General features: G+C 40.7%; 1 protein-coding gene across 4 annotated transcripts in view; it reads left to right on the top strand.

The window, feature by feature from the left end:
• The first annotated feature begins 22878 nt into the window (after positions 1-22878).
• LOC109914264 (contactin-4-like) overlaps positions 22879-26076 on the top strand; it is a 1378312-nt gene continuing 1375114 nt past the window's right edge. For 3 of the 4 annotated variants that reach the window (XM_048606641.1, XM_048606645.1, XM_048606643.1), the window contains exon 1: positions 22879-23137. The gene's annotated coding sequence lies outside the window, so the exon portion shown is untranslated. Of the gene's footprint in view, positions 23138-23444; positions 23551-26076 lie in introns of all 4 variants that reach the window. The other variant, XM_048606642.1, reaches the window with a different exon arrangement.

Raw genomic sequence — 26076 nt, 5'->3', positions numbered from 1 at the left:
TTCTAAGATTTTACCAAGCGTCTAAAAGTTCTTTTTTGAAATTTTCAGTCAACATTTCTTTACGTTCTGCTCTTTTATTTAACTCACTTCTCTCGTTTTCTCATATTTTTTCAAAATTGTTCTAGATCTTATAGGGCCACTTCTGGATTTTTAAATGTTTTCCAATGCATTTATTTATTCATGGTATTCTGAAATTACTGATAACTTATGTATAATAATAGAATATACTGATTCTATAATCTTCTGTGATTTCTCTTTTAAGAAATATACATCAGTGCTTGCTTTAAAGCTTAGGATGCAAATCGTTCTCTCCTCATCAACGTAGCTGGCTTGTCCCTACCTTTCTAAATTCTTGCAAATTCAATCTAAACTTGGATTTGTCCTGAATCTTTATCTTTACAATTGGATATTAAATCTCACTACACTGTATCCGTTATTCTCAGATACATGATGCCCAACCATATCATTTATTTCATTCATCATAAGCAGATCTAGCAACAACTCCACCCTTGTAAGCATAATGTTCTGCTTAAGGAAAAAATGTTGCACATATTTTAGGAATTGCACTTATTTTTCGTAATTTATCTACCCCAGGCCCAACCAATCAGTGGGTGTTGATTAAAATCTCCGCACAACAATTTTGTTCATATAGTACAGCGTAGCTTTTAATCTGTCTGCAGATTTCTTCTTCTATTTTATTCCCAGAAATTTAAGACCTTTCAATTTGTAATATACTACAACCAAGTAACTCTAAGAAACTCTTTTATTTTACCTTTCAGTTCCAAGCATATTGACCCTGCATCTCTGCCTTATCAATTTTAGCCTCATTCCAGCATGTATTCTTGACTATACCAATATTGCCATTCACTTCTGATCTTCCTATGCCATCTAAATATGCTAGCTTTACAATTTTTATTGTCTACTTTTGCCTAACTTGTAACCACATCTTAGTTCATTATTATGTTGAGATTCTCATGTAAAATAACTACATCCACTGTTACCATACTCTTACTGTCTATGCTGTCCCTTCATGTTCTTGATTTTGATTTTATGATTGTCATATGGACCAAAACACAGTGAAAAGTAATGTTTTGCGTTCTATCCAGGCAAATTATACCTTACATAAGTACATCAGAGTAATAGAAAAACATGCAGAATATGTTACAGATACAGAGAACATGCAGAGAAAGATCACCGTTAATATATGAAAGGTCTGTTCAAAAGTCTGATACCAACGGGGAAGAAGGTTTTCTTGAAATTGTCGACACGTGTTTTTCAGCTTTCTTCAGCCTTTTCCTTGTTTACAATTGTTTTGCTTCATTTCACTCCTAAATATCTCTCCTGCTAATTGTTTGCTGCTTGAACACAAATTGCATTAGGAGACTTCACCATTGCCTTCACCAGTTTTAATTTGTTTTCCCAAGGTTTCCTTCCTGGGTTACACACATTATCCCTTCCTTGCTCCACAATTTAGTCACTACTTTGGCTTCATCTGGGCAAAGAGGGTGCTGATCAGTGCTAATTAATGGCTAGCTTTCCTATATTTAGTCCCAAAGCCCAGCAATTTTCATGTTTCAATTATAGCCCATGTCTCACAACTGCACAGAAAGTCATACCATTACTGTCTGAAATTCAAGTCACAGATCTTCAGATCAAGTCATTGGCCTGCATCATCTGATCAGAGACAAAGCCATACACAAAGGTCTCCTGACCTGAAACTTTGGAATATTTCTTGGATCTTCTAATCCTGGTTGTTAGAGAACTGCAGGATTGCCTGGGAAACTCCGTCAGAGTGGATTAGTTTGAAAATAAGGTACATCCTCTTTTAACAGCATTGGGTGACATATTCTGCTAAGATTTAAGTTCTGTCTATCACCAGGTGCCATTGAATGCCTGGGTGAGTTGCTGAAAGGTTGAAGGAGTCAGTGAGTGGGGGTTAGATGGGTGCATGTTATTGAATGTGTGAGGTGTGAGGGTGGGTGAGATGGTTACGTGGTTGAATGGTTGAGATAAGTGAATGGCTGCATCGGTGCGGGAGTGGATCGTTGGGTAAGGTGATTAGCTGGGTAGAATGGGTGATTGAGTGATTCATGAGGTGGGAGAGGTGATAGGTTGTTGAGTTGGGAGGATAGTCATGTGCAGTTTTTTTGTTTTTTGGAGGGGATGGATAGTATGTAACATTTGCAGAAGGTCCTGGAGAGCAGGGAAGATGTCCATTGACATTTGAACTACTCAGGTGATCTCCACAGAGGTCAGGACTTCAATAGAGTCCCACTGTGCATAATCAGTCATACATGTGGTCTCTGATGACTGGTAGCTGCAGGATTTGGCGCATAACTCCTGTATGAAGTATGTTAACTGGCTTGTCTGACTTAGAAAATGTTTGTGCTTCCATATGATCTACTTCTTACCCGAACAGTCAGAAGGAAAAAGCAGTATCTGGCACTGTCAGCCTCGAATATCAAAATTATTTAACTTACTGTAGCTGTTGAATCACTAACACTTAGACTGCGACATTTCTGGTTGTGTTGCAAATTCACTCCTCGTCGAATCATCGTTGTTTCTGGTGTCATTGAAATTTGATGGCTTTTGCCAGAATCTTCATGCCAAAACTTCAAATCTGTTTGTGCAAATTACTCTGAGCATTCCTGTTTTAACTTTTCTTTGCAGCTGCTCAGATAACTGCTCATGTATCTGCTTTCACTGTGCAATTATATCTCTCTTTGGTCTGATGCTATACTGTCACTCCATTAACTGATCTCTTTCTTCCTGATGGCTTGCATTTTCTCCTCAAGATCAGAGATTTTGATCTTGAGCGATGGGGTCAGTGTTTGCTTAAGTCCACACCCACTTCTTGAAAATTTGCAATTTTACAAAGGCAATTCATCGTGTTTCTTCTACTGTTGTTGTTTTCAGATGTAGTTAGCTTCATTGACTTCAAGATTCATGTTACTTGCACATAAACAACAGCCAGGTTACATTGCGCTTGCCTTTTTCTCAGTCTTGAAATCCAACTTGCACTAAATTTGAATTTGGTTTTCAATCTATTTGCAGTTCACTCTGTGATATGCTCCTGGCTGGAGTTGATTTGCACTCGGTTTCTTTCCTTGATGTAAATTTGAGACACAATCCACCTAAAATTGTCCGTCAAGCCCAAAAATACTATTTTCACTGACACCTGGCATTGGCCGACCCACGTTTAACTCATAGTTAATTCGCAACAGACTTTTCATGATGTAAATTGAAATTTAGGTTTAAATAAGAATATTCTATAATGGAGAAAAGATTGAAAGTATTGTAGAGCCTATAGAATCCTTACAGCATGGAAGCAGGCCATTTGGCCTATCGAGTCCACACTGATCCTCTGAAGAGCATCCCACCCAGACCTACCCCTGCATTTCCCACCCTGGACACTATCAGCAATTTAGTATGGCCAATCCACCTCACTAGCACATCTTTGGACTGTGGGAGGAAACCAGAGCATCTGGGGAGAACGTGCAACCTCCACACAGACGTTCGCCTGAGGCCGGAATTGAACCGGGGTCCCTGGTGCTGTGAAGCAGCAATGCTAACCACTGAGCCGCTGTGCCACCCCAATAGTAGAATATTTTAATCATAGCAATAGGAATAACTTAATTTGCAAAGAGCCAAATCAAAATTGAAATTGAAAACTGCCCCACATCTAAAAGGAGCTACTTGAAGTGGTGCGATGTGAATGAAATTGTTAGGCAAACTATGAAGGAAAAGTTACCAAGAAAGTGAAATTTTAAAGCTGTACATGGATGTCCTTAATTTTATGCCTTGTTGACTTGCATTGGGCAGTTTATGTCTGTTTTTGAATTGAAATGCAGGTGAACTGTATTTCTGTCCTGACAGCTTTTGACATCCTGTTATGGATAAGGAGGAAAATGGGAGTAGAAATTTGTCTTGGGCAATAGTGTAAAATAGCAATGAGTCAGCTGTATGTTTTACAATAGTGATTGCCCTTTAATTCCATCGACTACAATGGAGCTGAATATCAGTTGCTGTGGATATCCAGTGGCAGATCTGATACCACCTGATTTGCACTCTCAACCAAGATGAATTTCTATCCCAAGGTACCTACAATCTGCTTCTCATGAGCATATTGCTGGGGGCAGCACGGATCCAAGAAAAATAGTTTTATTAGGTCACTGTAAGTTAAGCATCAGCATGTAAAATCAATAACAAAAACGCACACCAAGTGATACACTTAGCAATCGTATCAAATTCAGCTTGGATGTATAATTGAAAAAGATATTTTCATATTATTATCTTCACTGAATAAGTCACAGTTAAAATGAATTTATTTCTCTTCCAGGTTTTAATAAAACTTCACGTTTTGTTGTGTTACACTGTACCATGGTTTGTTTTGCTGTTTGCAGATTTTAAAGTAGACCACAATATATCACTCACCACCTTGATATATTTTGCAAGTGACTATTCATGAATATGTCAGTTTGCATTCACACATCATTTTTGTTTAATTTCTGGATGCAAGTTCCACCCTATGGGCTCGATTTCATGGCAGTAATAGTGTCCAGTGGTGACTCAAGACGTAAGAAACAACCCCACCTCAGGTGTTCCCAGGAGCACATATCCATGGTATAATGAACTGCCAGATGTTAGAGCTGTTCAGTCCTAGGAGTGCAATCAGGAATTCTGGTCTCTGCTGGTTCTGCACTGTAGGAGTGTGCTTCCCGACCCGGGAGAAAGACTCGGGGGTCAGATAGGATTCAGGCACGTGGACGATGTTTATTCAAGCAGAAACCATTTTATGCAGGGAGAGGGTCAAATGATCTTCCCCAAATCTGGCTTTGGAAGATGGATCAATGACACACCCCCTGCTTTTACAAAGAAATACAGCATTTTTATGCATTTTGTGTGACAGTAATCAAATACAACATAGTTACTGTCTTTCCCCTTAAACCAAACACCCAATCCTATTGTACAGCTAATCAGTGATGGACTGTTCTATAGATAGCCCCAGGTTCCCATCATCTTATGGTATTAGCTCAACATTGTAATCTGTAGGCCTTGAGATCTTTCTATGCATCCTATTCATTTGCATCCCAAAAGTTTAATGGCTATACTCTTTCAAGTCTTTCTCAGGCTTGTTTATCTGTCAGGACAGCTCAAATTCAATTACCCATGGTATTTTGGTGCTGCCTTTTATCACATTCATTAACACCTTTTATTTTCCCACTGTCCCAAATACATAGTGTAAAAATAAAAAGTCAGTTAGTTTTAACTAATTGTTATGAGGTTAACTTCTGTTATAAAGTTAATTATAAGTGTAAAACATTATAAAACTATTTCTCCTGTCAGCATTTCATAATTTATGGGTTGTGACCTATCTATTTTGTTCAGGGCATAAAAGAAGGCCTTTCCTAAGGCTAGTTAATCTTTACATCTAAGCTTCAATTTTTTTTAAGGCTTGCATTATATCCTGGTTACGTATTGAAACTAACTTCTGTGATTAGAGCATTTTAGCTAGAAATTATTTAATATTGCTGATAGCTTCAAAGAGGACACTATTTACTATGAAATAACTTTAACTGTTATCCTTGCAGCTGCTTGAGGACTTCACCGAGCACCTGGCATTATTCATTAACTGGGACAATCATTGTTTCATTAATAAAGCTGGGATTGGCCATTTATCTGTCCTACGGCATCCTTTAGCAGAACTGTCTCAGATGGAAACATAGTGTTCTTTTACTGACCTTCTAGCAGTTCTGTTCAAAGGTACCACTGTATTTCACTGTGTGAGCAGGCTGCTTAGTTTTGCTTAGCTTCTGTCTACCATCTTGTAAGCAGACATGGTCCACTTCGTGTGGTCAGATACAAGTCACCTGAAACAGTCAGGCACAGGTCACACCTACATGCACCCACTCAAATTAGCATCATTTAAGCTGTTATGGAGTTGATCTGAGTGATATCTAAGTCACCAAGGCAAGATGTTCTAACCACTGTGAAGGGGAAAGAGTTGTTGGTGAAGGTTAAGGCAGAGGTGTTTCTGTGGGGTGACCTTTGCCCACTTGGAAGGTATCCCACTTGTGTCACAAAGTGCACATTCAGGAGAGACCCCTAAACCCACAGTGAACACCAATGATACAGGAAGAAACTGTGATGCACTTTAATTGACCACTTAAAGGGCCTCTGTTTCGCTCCACGTGGGTAGACCATCCCCAACTTTCTCCTCCACCATCCCCAACCTCCAGTGAGAGATTTCAATGGTGCCAGGAACGAAACGGGCACTCCACCACTTTCAGCTCTCCACTTTCCCCCCATCCAATCAATCCCCAGATTCTACATCCTTTCACCACCTTGCCTCATCATTCCACCTTATGTCGCCGTTCTTTCTCTAACTGCATAAGGGCTGCTTTTCCACTTGAGTTTAATTTAATGTCAAATCAAATGCCAGAAAATAAAAAAGAAAGAAAAGAGAACAAGTAAAAGTAAGAAAATATTTTTTTAAAAAGGACCTTTTCCAAGTCTCTACACCAATTCATAACTTTTACTATACAGCTTAAGTGCTTTATTTTCCGAAAGAAAGACATTGATTGTCATTAACAATATTAATGTTATTAAAATTGTTCTTAGACTAATAATTACCAGATTTAACATTTTTTCTGGTGAGCTAAATTCTATCTTAAAAAATTTGAAGATTGTCAGAGGAGTGAAAGCTGAAGAAGGGTAGTACTTCCATACTTGAGTCTCTGGGAGAGAATTAAGTTGGAACAATGTGCTGTGCTCTCAGCCTTAATTTCAGTTAAATAAATATTTGAAGACTGAAAGGACCACCATATTAAAAGGCCATAAAATGACAAAGAGAACTGGGGTGCTAGTATCCAAAACTTTCGAGATAATAGTGTTGTAGAACAGAATCACAGAATTCCCACAGTGAGGAAAGAGGCCATTCAGCCGATCAAGTCTGCAGCAACACTCCAAAGAGCATCCCATTCAGACACAGCGCCCCCACCTGATTCCTGAAACCCTGTGTATACTATGATTAATCCACCTCATCTGCAGTTCCCTGGACACAATGGGCAATTTATCATGACAAATCCACCTAATCTGTACATTTTTGGACTATGGGAAGAAGCCAGAGCACTCAGCAGAAATCCACACAGATATGGGCAGAACGTGCAAACCCCACACAGGCAGTCACCCAAGGCAAGATGACACCCAAAATGACAGCCCGTGTTTGTTCTTTAAAAAATTGGAAAACATACGGAATTCTGGGCTTTGTACATCATTGCGCTGTGGCTCAGTGGTTAGCACTGCTGCCTCAAAGTGACGTGGGTTTCCTCCGGGTGATCTGATTTTGTCCTGCATTCCAAAGATGTGAGGGTTAGGTGGTTTGGGCATGCTAAATTGCCCATAGTGTTCAGCGAGGTGCAGGCTCGGTGGATTGGCCGCGGGAAATGCAGTGTTATGGGGATCGAGTTGGGGGTGGGGTTGGGTCTGGGTGGGATGCTTTTTGGAGGGTTGGTGTGGACTCAATGGGCCAAATGGCCTCTATCTGCACTGTAGGCATTCTATCATTCTATGAATTTAGCTGAACCTATTGTTAAAATGTCAGTGTGACCATGATTGGAATATCGTGTACATTGCTGGATTCCAAGCATCAGAAATGGTTTGAAGGCTTGGGAGTAAGAAACTAGAATCTTTCCAGTGAAAGGCAATTACAAAAAGACTGAAAAAGTGTGGGTTCTTTTGAAAGCTGACAATGTAAAGAAGAGATCATTAGGCTTAGCTCACTTAAATAAGGAGAAGCCACACAACTGTTAAGAGTCAATAACCAAACAGCATAGATTGAAGCCGACTGAAAAAACCTAGATACATCTTGAGGAAAAGTAAGTTATGGTGTGGAATGCATGGCCTGACAGCGTGGCCGAAACAGGTTCAGTCATAAATTTCAAGAGGAATTGTGCAAATAGTTGAAGGAAAAAATTATTTCGTGAATATGGGAAATGAGCTTGAAAATATGACTAATTGGATTGTGCTTCCAAACATCTGGCACAGAACTGTTGTGTTTATTGACCTCATTCTGTGCTCTCCAGTGCTGTGAAAAATCTGAAGGCCAGGAAACTGGCAGAGTACATTTCGACAAGAAAAAGAAAGAGGATTGAGGTGGAATAAGCACTGAAGTAAGCATTTTTGTTTTATTCTTGCTTGAATGACTAGAAGGGTTTTTGAAGTTTTGAAGTGTTGCAATGATGCTGAATGTTCAATCCACCAGCTTTATTAAGAACTGAGTGCGACAGAAGAGAGGAGTGTCAAGTACAGAAGAGGAAGCCAAGTGTTTTGGCGGCAGCAAAACAGTGATAAATATATATAATCAGAGCAAGTGATATACATTGAATTAGTGAAATTACATGAAATTCTTAGAAATTTACACGTTTTAGGAATTGATTTTAACAATTCTGTCTACATTTTGTGTGACAAAAACCTTATCCCTGCGGATTATATTATTATGTGCTTCTTTATCTGGATATTTGGTTTTGACCTCCAGCTTTCTAAAATCACAGAAAGATGATAGGTGACATCGACAAGATACAGAGTGGATAATGAAGCACAGTAGTGAAGTCCCTTATCCTCTGTCAGACTGTCCATGTTCAAGTCCGACCTACCAGGATGTGTGTTATAACAGGTCCAAATAGGTTGCTTAAGAAATAGACAAGGTGGTGGTAGAGTTTCTGTTGTCAACAAACACTGGCATTTTAATAACAGAATTACCTTTAGGTTGGAATGGGGGTCATAGAGTTTGATAGAGTTTGAACAAATAAAATAGAACTTGCATTTATGTAGTGCCTTTTATGTCCTTAATGTCCCAAGGCACTTTACATCCAAATAATTGGCTTTGAAGTTTATTCCGATATAATTATCTTGGAGGAAAACAGGGAGAATCCTTGGGGGTGGGGGAGCGAGGCGGTGAGAAACATGTTGTGAATTTCAGTCCTATTTCGAGGCATTAAGAAAGTTCTTGTGTTTCAAAATCTTGCTATGGGAGTCTGGCAGTCACTTAAAAGTTAATTACTGCAAGCTGCTTCCTCAGGCTGCAGAGAATACTCATTATGGTCTATTGTGAAGAAGGTTGTTTCAAAGGCATTGATATATGGATGTTTACTGGCATCATTGTTCTTTGATGGGAAATTTCATACAGTTCATCCAATGTGTTTTGAATTTTCTTTTTGTTTTTATCAGCAAGGTGGCAAGTCTCTACAATTCAGGGGAATGTATTTTCAGAATATGTTTGATTGTCAGCTGCATTTCACTCAAGAGATTTTTAATCTTCACTATTCACTTAAATCTTGAAATGATTTTAAGAGGTAATACTTGGATAACTTGCTCAAACTGCACTCTTTCTGAAGCCATCGCAGAATGGACTGACAATAAAGTGCCTCATATGGTAATGGGCAGGGAACTCAGGTTGATATTGAATGTGGGAGACCCAAGTGCTGCTTTCTTTATTCTGTGGAAGAACAGCAAGATTTCTTATCACTGAATCTGCCCTGTGGCTTTGAAACTACATCTGTATATTATTCAGATCAACTGGAGCCCAGTGAGTGACCTACAAATTGCTGGCTCAAGCCATTGAGCTTCCAATGTTGATAGCCAAGTCGAATTCCAGTTTTGCTAGGCCTCCTTAATATCATGCTCAGACAATCATAATGTCAAATACAGCCAGTCTGATCCTGCTTGAGCTCTATTTCCCATGTTCAAGCCAAGGCTATACTGAGGTCAGAGTCATGGGAAAACTCCCCACTGATTTGCATCAGACCTAGTCTGAAGGAAAATGGCTTTGGTGGTTCGAGGTTAATCACATCAGTCCCAGGATATCACTACAGGAATTTTCCTGGTAGAATCCTTGGTAGACACAAACTTATTTCCTGAATATTGGTCAGATATTAGAACCAGGTTTGACTAATGGATGGTCACACTGAGGTTTCTTTTGAATAAATTAAGTGTTCTTCTGCATTGCCAACCCCATGACCTTTTCCTCTGACATTTTCGTGGGTCAACGATGCCAGGTGTGCAGAAAACTTATACCTCCCCCAGGGAGGTTGGGTTCCTAACCTTAAGTGGGTGTGAAAGTCAGATTTCCTCCTGCTCCATTTTTTGCCAAGTGGTGTGGATTGTCGAAGCCCATTGGAAGCACAAGGGGTTTAAAGGCAATTCATGAGGAAAACAGAAAGCTTGTTGAAGAACCTGTAACATTTTATAAATGCCAAGTGGTTTCACATCAAAACTGTTACGTGGGGTGGCATGGTAGCTCCTTACAGAGGCAAGGACCCGGGTTCGATTCCAGCATCAGGGCACCGTCTGTGTGGTGTTTGCACATTCTCTCCATGTCTGCGTGGGTTTCCGTCAGGTGTTCTGGTTTCCTCCTACAGTCCAAAAATGTGTAGGCCAGGTGGATTGGCCATGCTAAGTTGCCCATAATGTCCGGGGGTGTGTAGGTTAGATGGATCAGTCATGAGAAATGCAGTGTTACAGGGATAGGGTAGGGGATAATTCTGGGTAAGATGCTGTTTGGAGGGTTGAGTGTGGACACGATGGGCCAAATGGCTTCTTTTCCCCACTTTGTGAAGAAATACCTCATTGTGTTCCACAAAGATTATGTGAAATCCGGTACCTGATTTTGATGTTTGAGTAGAAACTGGTCTAACCTTTTAAGCCTTTGGCTTTTTCATGTCATATCCAAGATTTTGTCCAAATACGTATGTGGTGGGTATTGACCTCCAATCCCAATTCTGCAAGGATTGACTGTCTTTCTCCACAATACTGTGCGGGCTCCTATACAGGGTCTCAAACACTCCTACCCTTGCATCATCAGTCCATATCATCAGCTCATCCACATATCCCACGACTGGGTTTTGTTTGGCATCAGCAACAACTTATCTTGGGAGGAGACACCAGCAATGTTATAGGCTGCTTATCTGTGCAATTGCTTCAAATTTATGTTTGTTCACCTCTCATGTCAGCTGATTCAATAGTGTTGGTATTAATCAGGGTCTGCATGAGCCTGCCTGTTATTAACTCGTGGGGAGAGTACGCTGTCCCTATAGATTTTTGTCCATGTATATTCACGAGGACCAGGCTAACGCTTCTTCCCATATTTCTGAAGTTGACCCAGAAATTCCTTTCACAGTGTTGTGTTCATGATCCTGTTGATATACTCCAGTATTCCCAAAGATTGAGGACTGTGGGACACATGTTATGTATCCTCTATCCCCAGCAAATTTCATGTAGTTTGCATCATTTGTCCCATAAAATGACTTCCCCAATCCGATGCCTCTACATCGAGTAAAACTCACATTGGAAACACTTCCTTTATGAGGATTCTTGCCATCCATACAACTGTGGCCAAGCTGCAGGGAAAATCCTCCATCAATGTTTTGAAATTATCCACCAGGACCAGGCAATATTTGGTTCCTTTTATAGTCATTGGCAGTGGACCATTCATGTTGACCTGCATCTATCACCACTTGTCGGGTAACTCCCAGTTTGACTTTCCTATTCCGAGGGTCTGGTTTATTCTGTAGACAGACCAAACATCTTTTCACATGGGCCTCCACATGTGACCTAAATCCCTAGCCATCACCATCTGCCTAACACACCAGGGGCATCCATTGACCAATTGCATTAGCTCCTGTCAGTAACCATCACGCAACACCCACTTGTCTCCCTTTAACAACAAGCGTGCCTTCATTGCTTTATCACAAACCTGCGAGGATCCTTCCATATCTTTTCTTCCCTGCCTTGCCTTAATGATAATAGGCTATAAAATGCAGTCTTTATGCTGGACTTCCATCAGCTCGGGGGGACGGGGTACAGATACAGATCCCTCCTCACCAGTGATGGTTGCTTTATTCCTGATACATAAGGAATGTACAGATTACCTTCTCATACCCCTCTCTGTCCAATTTAATTGCCCTTTTATTCCCCTCCTGCTGGATTCCAGCTTTCAGAAGCATGTAGTTGTTGTTCTGGGTTCCTGTTATCACTTCCAAAACTTCCATTTGGAAGCAATGAGCTTGTCACTGCAGCCAAGGTGAACTCTGTCTAGGACCAGGTAGTCAGTTACACATGAACATCGAGTCGGAACAGATCGTGTAGGATATGGGAATCCTTGGGGGTGAGTGACCACACACGTTACTGCCAGCAGTTCAGCCAGTTCGTCGAGGGCAGCTTCAGGGCCAACTGCACTCCTTTTTCCAAGTCATTAATACCACAGCCAGTTCTCTTTCCTTTTAACCGCCAAGCTTGATTCATCCACGAAGATGCCTTGTCCCTCTGGGTATATGCCTGCATGCATCCCATTCTCAGTGTCCCAAACCTCTTCTATGGTACTGTGGTATGCCTCACCATCAAAATCTGTGTTTTCTGCCAGCTTTGGTTCATCCAGTGGTTTGGCATTCAGGGGCAAGGTCCACCAGGCTACAAATACACTACTCACAGTTTTGTCATTGACCCTCCCAAGTAACAAAAGTCTTGATGTGTGGTGGGTGGTCAGGGTTACACTGCATGTGCTGATGTGCACTGCAAAATGTTTGCTTTCTCCACATCTGACATAATGTGGGAGGCATATGCTCCCGGTGCGGCCCACCCGCCTGCATTAGGACCATGCTAAGACTTGAGTCCGTGGCTGCTGCCTCCGGGGTGAAATCTTGGTTGGGATCTTTGGCCCCTAATGCAGCTACAGTCTGCAAATCAGACTCGAGTTGGATGAAGGCATCTTCACATGCTTCAGTCAATTCCTAATCCACCCCTTGCCAGAGTAGCTGGCTTCGTAAGCCTTGATAAACTCCCTGCAGTACCCTGTCCATCCTGAGAATGATCAGACCCCAGGTACACTGATGGGTCATTTCAATTCTTGTACAGCCTTCTGTTTCCCTATCTCTATAGCCTTATCCCCATGTTGAAGGGTCAATCCTGGAATCTCTGCTCTATCTGAGCCTTCCTGGGGTTGAACTCGATCCCAAAGCCTGCAACAGTTGCAATTACAGGAAGGGCCAAGTGCTGCGGTTCAGTTTCTGAGAGGAGCAGTAGGTTGTCTGTACATTGCACTGTTTGGGAAACTTAACTCTTTCAGCCCTTGTGCTCTGCACTTTGGAAATGGAGGGGTTATTGTAAAACCCTTTGGACAGACAGGTCCATGAACACAAACTTGTCGTCATCCTTAGCCCTCAGTGGTGTTGACCAGGTCCCATTCGAAATGTCCAATGTTGTAAATTTTTCGGTCTCACAGAGTATAGCTGCTATCAAATACATCACTGCTGCCAACGGGTGCCCATGCTGGGATATTCTTATTCAACGCATGGTCATTCACTGTTATATGCTAGGATCCATCAGGCTTCCACATTGGCCAAACTGGTGAAATCACACTTGTGGCAAGGGAGCCCCATGCAACCTGCTCCACTAATGACGCCTCTGTGTTCTCCAGGTCTCGCTCACTTCTTTTGGGAATAATACTGTTTGTGGGGTGGGAAATTGGGTCCCCTTCTACCTGCATTCCTCTTTTCTGCATCCTGGTACAATCATGCTGATGTCTTGAAACATAGAAATGACTTTACACGCTGTGGTCAAATGATCAACTATCACATTGAGTCCTCCAGATCTAGTTTTAATGAGACTTGACCCAGACATAACGTCCCCAGCTCAGAACATCACCTGCTGAGCTATAACGTTTAATTTAAACACACACATAGCTCTTTGGAAAACACAGAGAATACAAGGTGACCATCCAAACAAGTGACCTCGCAATGAGGCAAGCTTCACATGCTCTTTTTCTCAATTTAACTAACCCAGCAAATATAGGGTTATTACCTACAGTCTCAGGACTGATCACTTGCTCGCTTAGCACTCGCTCACTAAGCACCTCACTCCATTTTTTTGCAGCATCCCTGCCTTGCCTCGCTCTGTCAGTTAGTACAGGCTGACAACCAGGCAGCTTGCCTTGCTGTTTAGCAGTCCTCAGTCAATGGAGCAGACATCTTGCTGTACAGCACCATGCTACATCAGTTTCACATCTGCACCATGTACCAGCAGCTTGCGTGTCAAACATGCTGCATGTATAGCGAGCAGGCAGCCATGTCTCCAAGTCTTTCAGTATTCCTCACTGAAGTCCATGAAGGCCTCCATCAGTCAAAGAGCCCCAGCATAGTAAGTTCAGGGCAGCCTCCAAAACCAGTCCAGGGGATTGGCCATGGACAGGCTCCTGGTTGCAGTTCTCTCAATTAGAAGTACGTGAAGGGGTCCTGGGCACTCCTGTGGCTACATAGTGGCCAGTCCAGGGGCTACAGCAAATGCGATTGAAGAGACATATGGGCTTCAGTCAAGCATCTGGGCACTTCTGGCCCAGGGCTATCCAGTTAGGTCACTCAAGGGAGTGAGTCACAGTCTGTTCATTGGGACCACCCAAGAAACTACTGGGGAAATGGAGATGGGGCACAAGGGGAGCCACAGCTATGAAAAGGAGAGTCAGGAACCTACTCTTTTGGTTTGGGACTGCTAGTTGAGAGCATGGGGGCTGACTATTGTGAAAAGGGACAACTGACACCAGTTCCAAGGGTTATAGGGTCCTGGCAGGGTGGTGTTGGATGGTCTAGTTGCCTCTGGCGTGTTCTGAGAGAGGGCACTTCTGAGTGGCCTGTGTGTGGCTCCTCCCCTTCTGTCTGGGTACCTCCTGGCACCACCCTATTTCCTTGTGAGGAAGGGCCTCCTGGATTGTAGACTTGGTTCCCCTTCCCTGTGTTGCCATGCCTTTGGTGTTGAAAATGAAGTGTAGATATGTGAGCCTCTCCTCCAGACCATGTCAGTGTTGGACCTGGCTGTCCAAAGCAGCCACCAATCTGTCCATTGAGGAATCTAGATGGCTGCATGCATAGCTGCACTCTGACAATTCAGACTGCACTGAGTTGGGTTGCAATCTTGTGCGAGGCTACCAGGTCTGGTGGTGTGATGTCTCTGCAGGTTCCCCATGAAGAGGGTACCTCTCCTTACCACTAAATCATCCGCCAGGACCTTGAGATCCCTTTTAGAGAATCATGGCACTATCCCCCGCTTGGAGTCATAGAGGCATAGAGTTATGCAGCATGGAAACAGACCCTCCGGTCCAACTTGTCCGTGCGGATCAGATATCTTAAATTAATCTAGTTCCATTTGCCAGCTTTTGGCCCATTATCCCTCTAAATCCTTCCAATTCATATACCTATCCACATGCCTTTTAAATGTTGTAATTGTACCAGCCTCCACCACCACCTCTGACAGCTCATTCCGTACACGCACCACCCTCTGTGTGAAAAGGTTGCCCCTTAGGACCCTTTTAAATTTTTCCCCTCTCACTTTAAATCAATTCCCTCTAGTTTTGGTTTCCCCCACCCTGGGGGAAAAGACCTTGGCTATTCAACCTATCCAAGCTCCTCATAATGTTATAAACCTCTATAATGTCACCCCTCAGCCACCGATGCTCCAGGGAAAATAGCCCCAGCCTATTCAGCCTCTCCCTATAGCTCAAAACCTCCAAACCTGGCAACACCCTTGTAAATCTTTTCTGAACCCTTTCAAGTTTCACAACATCCTTCCTGTAGCAGGGAGACCAGAACTGAATGCAATATTCCAAAATTGGCTCGGCCAATGTCCTGTACAGCCACAACATGACGACATCCCAACTTCTGTACTCAATGCACTGACCAATAAAGGCAAGTATTCTTCACTAGCCTGTCTACCTGTGACTCCAACTTCAAAGTCTCTTTGCTCGGCAACACTCCCCAGGGCCCTGTACAAGTCCTGCCCTGATTTACCTTACCAACATGCAACACTTCATACTTATCTAAATTAAACTCCATCTGCCACTTCTCGGTCCATCAATTTAAGATCCATTGTACTTTGAGTTAACTGTCTTCACAGTCCACTACATCATCAATTTTGGTGTGATCTGCAAACTTACTAACCATTCCTCCTATATTCACATCCAAGTCATTTATATAAATGACAAAAAGCAGTGGATGCAGCACCGATCCTTGAGACACTGCTGGTCACTGGCCTCCTGTCCAAAAAACAACCCCCCCACCACCGTCCTCTGTCTCCTACCTTCAAGCCAATTCTGTATCCAATGGCTAGTTCTCGCTGGATTCCCTGTGATCTGGCCTTGCTAATCAGTCTACCATTTGGAACCTTGTCAAACACCGAGCTAAAGTCCATATAGACAACATCCACCACTCTTCCTTCATTAGTCTTCTTTGTCACTTCTTCAAAAAATGCAGTCAAGTTAGTGAAACATGATTTCTCATGCACAAAGCCATGTTGCCAATCCCTAATAGTTCTTGCCTTTCCAAACACACGTAAATCCTATCCCCAAGAATCCCTTCCAACACTTACCTACCACTGACGTCTGGCACACTGGTTATAGTTCCCTGGCTTTCCCACAAAGTTCTGTGATACACCTGATCAAGTCCCAGGGATTTATCCACTTTTATGCATTTTAAGATGTCCAGCACCACCTCCTCTGTAATATGGACACTTCAAGATATCACTATTTATTTTTCCCAGTTGTTTAACTTCTATATCCTTCTCCACAGTAAATACTGACACAATCTACTCCTTTAGTATCTCACGCATCTCCTGCGGTTCCACACTTGGATGGCCTTGTTGATCTTTAAGGGGCCCTATTCTCTTCATAGTTACTCTTTTGCCCGAAATTTATTTGTCAAATCTCTTTGTATTCTCCTTTACCCTATTTGCCAAAGCTATCTCATGTCCACTTTTCTCCAGCTTTGCAATACCAGTGTTCTTCTGGGTTGCTCAGTGGCCTTTTAAATATGACATAGACACCAGGCGTGTTGGTCTTTTGATAGCTATCTGCTGAGTGATGAGTTGTTCAGGGAACAGAATGTGGTAAGATGGGTTAGAATCAGACATGAGGTGCTGTCAGGGTAGGTAGGTAGGTAGGTAGGTATTGACAGAAGTACACTTCTCCATACAATGAGGCATGTAGGACCCAGATAATGAGGGCCATGCCTCCATTATTCATCAGCTTCATCTTCAGCATGTCCAGCAACTCGGCGAAGGTGCCGTGCCAGCACATTACATCAAAAAGGGACTGCCGTCTGCTTTCTGAAATGCTTACTCTCCCACGGGCACAAGCCTGTATTCCCCCAGACCTTTGAATGACTTTGATGAGCGAACCTTTGACATGACTGAGAAGATGCTTGACAGTTTTCCAGCCGACGACAGGGGAATGACATGTCAATGTGTGCTGGCCTGTGCTGTAGGTGTTAAGTGATGTCTCTGTGCGCCATATATTAAGATATCCCCTACCCCAGATAGATCGGTACTGAAGCTTGAAAAGTATCTTTTCTGTCTGTCTGCACAACAGGGCATGTCAATTCGGCAGCACTGACAGACCTCAGCTCTGACTGAGGTGCCACTGTTCTAACATGGCAAGGCATTGCAGATAAGGCAAGGTAGAGATGCTGTGAACATGGAGCTATGCTGCTAAGTGTGCAAGCATGCAGAAAGCAAGTGAGCAACCCGGAGATGCAGCTCTGTTCAGTCCTTGAGCTGCGTATGTTTCTGTGTGTGCAGTGTCCCAGCTGCGGCTTTTCTGCTAGTTGCCAGTGTACCTTGAAATTCAAGTCAGTGCATACCGAAGTGACACGAAAGGGTATTGGAGTGGTTCCATGATGGTGTGAGGGTTTGGCAAATGCCAGAAGCCATTGTCCAATCTGGTGAATCTAGCTGGTGCCTACAGATCATACACTGAGATGTTGTTTGGTCATACACAACGTGGATATCCTTTGGAATAAGTGGTGATACAAATTTGCCAGGCACCTGCTCTGATTTTCAAGCCTCATTGTCTCAACATCCAGCTTGTTTGGTGCATTTGGTAAGACAGGAAGTTGAACACTAATGATCTGAGTTGAATCATTAACAAAATGTTTAATGAGCAGTAATCATCCTTCATTGATGACTTGCTCCTGCCCAGTGAAAAACTCAACATGTTGCTCATCAAAAGCATAAAGATGGAGTGAAATACTCCTGACATTGATATTGTCCAATTCTGTCATAAATCTCGCCATAGCTCATGTCATACAGACCTCTACAAGATTCCACTCAATGTGTGCTTGGAAATTTCATCCAAAGTGCAACTCTAACCCAATTAGTACAGGTTAATGGTAAATAATTTTCTTTAAGATATATCCACTTTTTCACAACCTAGTGCTCATTATTTCATAGAAATATTTTTCTGGGCTCTGACTGGAATTGACATATGCCATTGATGCTGCTTAAATATACAGCACATAACGTCAGTATTTTCAAGTATTCATTAATTATAATCTCTTATTTTCGAAAAACAAACTGAACTGATTTTATTCGGTTTGCTCGAATGAGTTCAAGTACCCTTTTTTGGTTTTAACTGTTCAGAATTCAAAGCATTTTTAATCGATGCTTTTAGAAGTTACAATCAAAGTTTTCTCTAAAATCGAAAATACCTGTACGATACTTTGTGAATTCTGGCTGCATGTTGAACTTTGATAAAAATAAGATCGATGTGCCCACATGGAAAAGAAAATAATCAGATTTAGCCAGTAGAGGGCCCAGGTTTTTTTTGCAAAGAAGTGGTTTGTGAGATAGATTTGTCCAAGATGATTTGAAAAGGTCAGTTTTGGAAAAGACCGCTTCCATTAATAGTTATTGCTGTAACTTACTCCAGAAAAAAAAAATCACACAGCAAATATCCTCATGATTGCAGAAAAAAAACATTTTAGTATCCCTTGGAGGATAGAATTACCAGTAATTGCTTTGCATGTGAAAGCAAGTTGTTGCCTTATTGATGGGCTTCTCTGTTGGTGTGTCACAATTCAGAATAAACATTTTTTTTCCTCTCTCGCCTAAGTAATCATACATGATCAGATTGGAAACGTGGATGTGATTATGTGCACAATTACGCACTTGCTCTAATCTAGCCCTCCCTTGTGTGTCGATGTGATAGGGTATTGTGTATAGGATGTTCCTGCACAGCAGCCCTTTAATCCTTCAGCGTTTAATATTTCTGCAATGTATTTTATCATCTGCAAAGGCCACAGAGGGGAGTTTGTAATCATGAAAGATTAAGTCGCGCAGAGGCTTAAGGAACAAGGAATGTGTCTCCCATTGGGGTTAAAAATAACTTGAGCTTCAACATAGGTTTAAAAAAAAACTGCTTGCTTTTCAAGAAAGGAGTAAGACGGAAAGAAGCATCACATCGGTCTTGTTTCCTACTGGGGTTATGGTTTATTCTTGTGTGTGTGTGTGTGTTCACTTTTACAGAGTTGCATATATATCTTGCTGTTTTTCTGTATGTATATAGTGTACAGTTACACTTATTCCCAAAACATGCTAAGCTAATTGAAAACACGATTGCTTGCTGATCCTTTGTTCCAGAAATGTAAACTTTTTCAAAATTTGAATTGAAATTATATAGTTTCTTTTTATAAAGACAAAGAAGAAATATTTCTCATTCCTTCACCCTCCATAACTCCATTTCACCCAGCTAAGATATTTCCCAGTTAGAACACATCCTGCGGTTTCAGTATACCAAAGCTAATGTGGAAGTATTTCCGAAACAACCTCTGAATATTTCCTACCTGCAACATTTACCTTTAAAATCTGGACGGATTAGAATTGTTACCTCTGTGCTCGAAATAAAAAGGCAGCATTGAATCATGAATTTATTCTGAATAAGATGAAATACAGAGAGGAATAGGGCAAAGATGTGTCAAGAAATAATTTAGAAACGTACATTTTTCTTTTCTATGTTATAATTCCAGCTGATGTTATTGCTGGACAAGTCAGATGCCAAACAGGAACCTGAGTTAACAGATTATATATTTAATTGTTTTGGCTTTAGTGAAGTGGTCTCTGGTTGAAACGTAAGCAAACAATGCTGCAGATTTTGCTTTCACAACAAAATGAAAGTTTCATACAAAAGTTATGAAGATAAAATGGAATAATCCAAACTTAGAAGGCAAATTCAAAGGTTTTAGACACACAGTTGAAATTACAATCCCACTCCTCCATAACTTTAAAAATGAACAAAAGAGCTTTTGTAACATACCCTGAAATAACTGCACACAGGCCAGTATCCCATCACTAAGTCATCCTTTATTTACAGAGGCTCTGACCAGCCAGCTCAAAGCCAGTCCGGAGACTGAAGAAACCTTCTGAAGCTCCTGTTAATATCTGTCAGCCAGGGCTCCCTGATTGGCCCAGTTTAACAACCCCAATCAAGAATCTCAATGAGATCTACCTGGCCTTGGTTCCAATCACTACATACGCAAAACCTGGTACAGTTACCAAAAATGGCACTCATATTACACACACAATGGAAACGCTATCTAACAACATGGTTGATTTAAGTCATATGTGACAAACTTTTAAACTGGAACGTGGACAGCTCCTTCCTGGAGCTACGACACACATTGAGAATCAATGTACTAAATTCAGTAAACCTTCCTGGGATCTTATTCCAATGCTTCAGGTCTGGGACAAACACCGATTTCTCACATCAAAGTAATTTAACTCATTAAATCAATTATTTCCTTCTAAGGAGCTCTGTTGTGTGCAGCCATCCTGTTCCAAGGTCTTCCCGTACCTAAAACACTACACAATGTAAACAGTGAGACTAAAAATTGTTTAGTTATGGGTGTTTCCCTTCAGCTTAAAAAAAATCCAGAATTATCTATTAATATTTGAGGCCCATTACCTTCCAAGCTGAGTCATAAAAGAATTAAAATAAAATCACTCTGCGTCAAGCCTTCAAAACTGGTTTTAAAAGAAATCACTGTGGTTACAGAAATATTTACAAGTTAACCATAAACTTCAGACATAGAAAACCCCACCAGTTACCAACTCAAAATCCAGATCCAAACTCACCCCAAATACCGTACCACAGTTTACACATCTAACATAGCCTCAGTGTGGAGCTGGAGGAAGCAGCATCAGGCAGCATCAGAGGAGCAGGAAAGCTGACGTTTCGGGTCCGGACGCTTCTTCAGAAAATATAAACAAAATCATCAGAAAAAAAACACAATTCAATGCATTAAAAGGCATTTCAATCTAACATAAAACTTTACAATGAAATTGCCAGGTATTAATTTTGTCAAATATACCTTTATGTAGGGTTTGAGTATATTTTCTGAAGAAGAGTCCCAACCCCATCAGCTTTCCTGCTCCTCTGATGCTGCTTGGCCTGCTGTGTTCATCCAGCTCTACACCATGTTATCTCAGACTCCAGCCTTGGCAGTTCTTATTATCACTAACATAGCTTCATTCTCATAACAGGAAAGATTTTCAAACTAAATAGGGCATTAGTGACCTATGACATTGAAAGCCATTGATTGTGAGCCTTTGTTGTTGCAAGGTTTGGGGATGAAGGCCTTTGTTGCTTTGTCTCTACTCACTTCTGAAATAATTAGTTACTGGAGACACTCAGCAGGTCTGACAGCATCTGTGGAGAAAGAAACAGATATTAACTCTGTTTCTCTTTCCATAGGTGCTGCCAGACCTCATGAGCTTCTCCAGCATTCCCTCTGCTGGTTTCCAATTTCCAGCATTCATGGCATTTTGTGCTTATTACCATTTGTGGGCTGTTTGAAGTGGAATAAATCCGAACCATCCTTGTTTAAAGACAGCAAGTGCCTTAATCTGACAACCTTTAAGCACGTTTAAAGAAGTGTCGCAGCGTAAGCAATTCACACACCAGGGGGAGATCACTGCTTAGTATTTAGATTGATGAACCTCAGCTGCACTTGAGAAAAAAATGCTGTGAATCAGGTTGTGGGCCATTGACAATTGTAGAAATGTAATTACAAGCTCTTTTCTTTTAAAGAAGAGAAAAATTACTATGCAGAGAAATCTGTAATAGCTTATAGATTTGGCACAGGGAACTGCTTTTTATTAACATTGACACATAACCTGTTGGTAAAAGGCACTGTCGGTGTTTGCTTTCGAAATCCTCTTCCTCCGATGTGCTGGTACATAAGTTATCACAAAATGAGATGAGTGCACTTTGTCAACATCATCTTTGCTCTAGCAGGAAATTGTTTTATTGCAAGAAAAAACAGTGTAATCAAACTGCCAGTATAGTAAAATAAATTACATTGTCGCGTGTGCCAATAACTACGTTGGTTTGAAGCAGGACTACAGTGCAAACCGATTTAATGCACTGTGGCAAATAACATCTTCAACCTTTTGAAAGTTTACTGGCATTTAATTAAGTGCATATTCACATGAATAATGCTTTCTGCAACACAAGTGTGGCGAGTTGGCTAAATGTCACTATTAGAAGGGTCAAAGAATCCGTTCTATGTTCATATACCAAATTAAACATTTACAACCCACAAATTTAACACAACTATTTTTAATCTTTACTGATTAAAAATATATTCAAACCCTGCTGCCCACATCAAGGTATATTTGACAAAATTAATACCTAGCAATTTCATTGTAAAGTTTTATGTTAGATTGAAATGCCTTTTAATGCATTGGATTGTGTTTTTTTTTCTGATGATTTTGTTTATATTTAGTAAACACAGTGTGAAATAGATAAAGTAAATTCATACAATAGCTGTTGAAACATTTATACGTGGACATGTGGCTAACAACAGGAACATGCACCGGCAGTGAGATTGATGTTCATGTCAGAATAAAGCAGACTTGTGCTTTAACATAACGTTTTTGACAATGAGATTCTACAAACTACAATTAGCATTTTCTAAACCTAATCTCAGTTAGGGAATCTAGTTAAGAACAGCTGAAGACCTTGCTGCGTGTCCATGTGATTCATGTGCTAATTGTGTAGGTGCTTCGGGAAATGCGGTTGAGAAGCACTGTACTTCCTGATTAGTGCCAGTGAACAGACACACAGCACACAGTGTATAGCAGTTAAGTGTCTGGTCCCAGCTGAGAAAATGGTTCCATTATCTCCCAGCTGCATAGACAACCCATAAGGGCCTGTTATGCCTGGTTGATCAGTGTAGATCAGGCAGTGACTTGCTGTGAGCCTGCACCTCTATTTGTCGTAACAGAAAAGTGGAAAGGAAACTGATGCTCTTTCCCATTTAGTTCGGTAAGTACACAGAAATATCTTTATTAGGGTGCAGCTTTATGGTATTTTAGAATCAAGACATGCTGTTCTGCTTAGATACTTAAAGGCACAGCTTGCAATTGTGATGGAAATGAGTTAAGCGTGTTGTATCTTTGTTTATGAAAGGATTATTGTGTTTATGTTAACTCAACAGTAGCTGTAAATACAAGCCTCAGTTACTGAAAATGCTCTCAGTGTAGCAATTGTGAAATAATATTCACTGTATTACTGCTGTCTAAAAGGCATTTGATTTGCTTAGGATTTCCATTTCTTGTGTCTTTCGTGACAGGTTATTTTGTTGATTAAATATTGTGGATTTGGAGACAAAAGGGCAAAGTGGAAGTACCTTTCGTTTTGCATTCATAGTTCTCACAGATAGGGACAGATCCAGGCAAGTGAGTAAAGGTATTTAGAACTGCTCTTTGTTTCAGGAGTTGCATCTGTGGTGCTGTTAAGCATCTTGCAACATCCTAAAATCAAGTGGGATAGTCAAAGGACATGGAACTCCTCAAATTGCAAATGAATATTCAGAGCATTTGTTTTCTAAATATTGTAATTAAGCTGCTTCAGTAATGGATCAAAGGGATGAAACCTGAGTGATCTAGTAAATATTAGCAAAAGGTATGTGTTATCTGACATTAATGTTTATTTTCTGAGATTCCATTTTAACATTTAATTGCATTGTTAGAATGAACCATTTCAGTATACAATTACAGGTAGCCAAGCTGTTTTCTTCCACTTAAACCTCAGTGAAAGCTTTGTTAATGAGCGAGTGCAGATTTGAAGCAACTGCTTACCATCCTGTTAAGATGCTAAAATTCACTCTAAGACAGAAGCACGATTTTAGTTGCTCCAGATTATTTATGTATTTCAACTCTTGTCACATGCATTGTTTGTCTGTTTAAATCCAAATACTTAAAATAAGTACACTTGTAGGCTTTTGCCAACCGAAAGAAAGAAATCCCTTCAGTAAACACTCCTAAAACTCAATGAGACATTGGTATTCTATTTGAAGTTCAAAGTTGATTTTTTTTTTAAGATTAATTAAATGATTACATTTATTTAATAGTGTGCCAAATCAAAATAGATTAGAACTCCATTTTTTTTAATACAAACGTTTAGTGAAGTAATTTACTGCTAATTTCTGACCTTGTGGAGTTGGTCAGTGATTGTTTTGGTTCAATCTAATTGCTGAACAATTGACTGCACGAGCAATATATTACTGTGTCCCAACCCTGGTATCAAATCTGAGCTTGCTCAACTAAATGCATGGACAGATATGTCTATTTCTATTGGTCTGTTGTTTTTATTTCTCTCCAGATAAAATGTGTACATTTGTGTATGTACTTATCTATTTAGGGTCCACAATTTATTTTCCTATTGATTTGTCAGCTTTAGCATTGCTATATACAACTTGTGCACAGAAAACTTGAAGTGGTTTTTTTTTTAAATTGAAAAGAACGTTGTAGCAGGTTGCTTGACAAAAAGAACATAAAGGTGCGATTTTTGACATAATGTCATGGAAAACATTATAACAAGTCTTAACAGCAAACATATCGATACAGTCAAGTGATGTGATAACATCAACATGGAATTTATGATAAGAATAATAGTGAAATTAATGGCACGCACCAATATTGTGGAATGAATTGAACAGCAGCTTGTAAAATATGGAATTGAGGAAGTTGCTATCAGAGGTACCCTGCTGCTCCATAAACTTAGCTACATTGATGTTTTAACACAAAGCTTCTTGACAAAACAGTGTTCCAATTGGTGGAATGATTGAGACTTAGAGGACACAGATGTAAGGTAATTGGCAAAAGAAGCAAGGGAGACATGAGTGAAAGCAATCTTTTTGTGCCAGTTTACTTTTTTCTGATCTAGAATGCTGTACCTGAAACTGTGGCAGAGGCCAGCTCAACTGAGGCATCGAAGGCAAAATTGATTGTTCTCTGTAGGGTTTTGGGGGAAAGCAGGGGAGTGACACTATGTACGTTGCTTTCATGGTGAGTTGGTGAGTTGGTGAATATAATGGGCTCAATAGCCACTTCTTGTGCTGTGACAATTCAGTGATTTTTGTAAAATACGTGGAGAACATGGTGTTGTATTTCTTACCCACGAGTTACCCACCAAACCAACCAGATACCATTATGGCTGGTGCATTCAAGTATAAGCAAACTAATAATGCAGTGCGCATTCTTAATTATTTTACGAACGACCTCTGTGGTGCTTGAGAATTACTTTTACAAGCTTGTAATATTTTAACGTTTTATTCATTGGAGATGGAAGATAAAATGTTTTACTTTTTCTTTTGCCTCATTTATCTCTCTTCATCCCATCATCCTTTCTTTGTTTGTATTATATTCTGTATAATCGTTTACATTTCATTAAACATTCTAATTTTTATTCCTGGTTTAGATTCTAAGGAGGAAATTTTAACCACCAGAAACAGTTGCAAAAATGCAGAATTTGAAAGATCAGTCCCCCTTTCCCATCCAGAAATTTTCATAAACACACCACCAAACCACCAAATTGTTTCTTTTATAAAGCATAACACTAAATCACCCATTTGACTACTTGAACGATTAAATTGCAAGCACTACTGCTTGCAGCAGTTGTGCAATAATTGCACTAAGTGAAGGAGGGGTTGAGGGTAACAACGGGAGGGAACTGAATAAAATACGTCCTTGCTTGGGGAGATCGGGTACTACAGCCCCCTAGTGGTATCCACTGCTCAGTAAAGTCTTCACGGGTGATGTTGGACACCATGGGTTCCCTCTCTTCGTACATATTCACATGGACATAGCTGTGGAAAAGAGGCAGGCAGTCAAGAATTAGAACCATCTCCATAGCCAGCTGCCTGGAGCTATTAAAGGCTATAGAGATAGTAGGAACTGCCATGCTGAAGAATCTGAGAAAAC

Source organism: Rhincodon typus, chromosome 16 (genome assembly GCF_021869965.1).
Source record: "Rhincodon typus isolate 14 chromosome 16, sRhiTyp1.1, whole genome shotgun sequence".
Classification (NCBI taxonomy): Eukaryota; Metazoa; Chordata; class Chondrichthyes; order Orectolobiformes; family Rhincodontidae; genus Rhincodon; species Rhincodon typus.
This window is presented reverse-complemented; position numbering and strand designations above follow the sequence as displayed.